General features: G+C 54.2%; 1 protein-coding gene across 3 annotated transcripts in view; it reads right to left on the bottom strand.

Annotated features, from left to right (window-relative positions):
* PNOC (prepronociceptin) overlaps nt 1-1,376 on the bottom strand; it is a 14,120-nt gene that overhangs the window by 8,330 nt on the left and 4,414 nt on the right. The gene's annotated exons all lie outside the window — the stretch shown is intronic.

The following is a 1,376-nucleotide window of genomic DNA, read 5'->3' as shown; positions in this document are numbered from 1 at the left end:
GGGATGCAGGAAACTGGGAATGCTCAGGGTTTGGGATACAGGAAAGCCAGGAACGTTCAGGATGATGCTCAGGGTTTGGGATGCAGGAAAGGTGGGGATGCTCAGGGTTTGGGATGCAGGAAAGCCAGGAACGTTCAGGATGATGCTCAGGGTTTGGGATGCAGGAAAGCTGGGGATGTTCAGGGTTTGGGATGTAGGAAAGCTGGGGATGCTCAGGGTTTGGGATGCAGGAAAGTGGGAATGCTCAGGGTTTGGGATGCAGGAAAGCTGGGGATGCTCAGGGTTTGGGATGCAGGAAAGCCTGGAATGCTCAGGGTTTGGGATGCAGGAAAGCCAGGCATGCTCAGGATGATGCTCAGGGTTTGGGATGTAGGATGCTGGACATTCTCAGGGGTTTGGAATGCAGGAAACTGGGAATGCCCAGGGTTTGGGATGCAGGAAAGATGGGGATGTTCAGGATGATGCTCAGGGTTTTGGATGCAGGAAAGCTGGGGATGTTCGGGGTTTGGGATGCAGGAAACTGGGAATGCTCAGGGTTTGGGATACAGGAAAGCTGGGGATGCTCAGGGCTTTGGGATGCAGGAAACTGGGAATGCTCAGGGTTTGGGATACAGGAAAGCCAGGAACGTTCAGGATGATGCTCAGGGTTTGGGATGCAGGAAAGGTGGGGATGCTCAGGGTTTGGGATGCAGGAAAGCCGGGAATGCTCAGGATGATGCTCAGGGTTTGGGATGCAGGAAACTGGGAATGCTCAGGGTTTGGGATGCAGGAAAGCTGGGGATGTTCAGGGTTTGGGATGTAGGAAAGCTGGGGATGCTCAGGGTTTGGGATGCAGGAAAGCTGGGGATGCTCAGGGTTTGGGATGCAGGAAAGCCTGGAATGCTCAGGGTTTGGAATGCAGGAAAGCTGGGGATGCTCAGGGTTTGGGATGCAGGAAAGCCTGGAATGCTCAGGGTTTGGGATACAGGAAAGCCAGGAACGTTCAGGATGATGCTCAGGGTTTGGGATGCAGGAAAGGTGGGGATGCTCAGGGTTTGGGATGCAGGAAAGCCGGGAATACTCAGGATGATGCTCAGGGTTTGGGATGCAGGAAAGCTGGGAATGCTCAGGGTTTGGGATGCAGGAAACTGGGAATGCTCAGGGTTTGGGATGCAGGAAAGCTGGGGATGCTCAGGGTTTGGGATGCAGGAAAGCCTGGAATGCTCAGGGTTTGGGATACAGGAAAGCCAGGAACGTTCAGGATGATGCTCAGGGTTTGGGATGCAGGAAAGGTGGGGATGCTCAGGGTTTGGGATGCAGGAAAGCCGGGAATACTCAGGATGATGCTCAGGGTTTGGGATGCAGGAAAGCTGGGAATGCTCAGGGTTTGGGATGCA

The sequence above is a fragment of the Neopelma chrysocephalum genome, unplaced genomic scaffold (genome assembly GCF_003984885.1).
Source record: "Neopelma chrysocephalum unplaced genomic scaffold, ASM398488v2 Primary Assembly neopelma1_123, whole genome shotgun sequence".
Lineage (NCBI taxonomy): Eukaryota > Metazoa > Chordata > Aves > Passeriformes > Pipridae > Neopelma > Neopelma chrysocephalum.
This window is presented reverse-complemented; position numbering and strand designations above follow the sequence as displayed.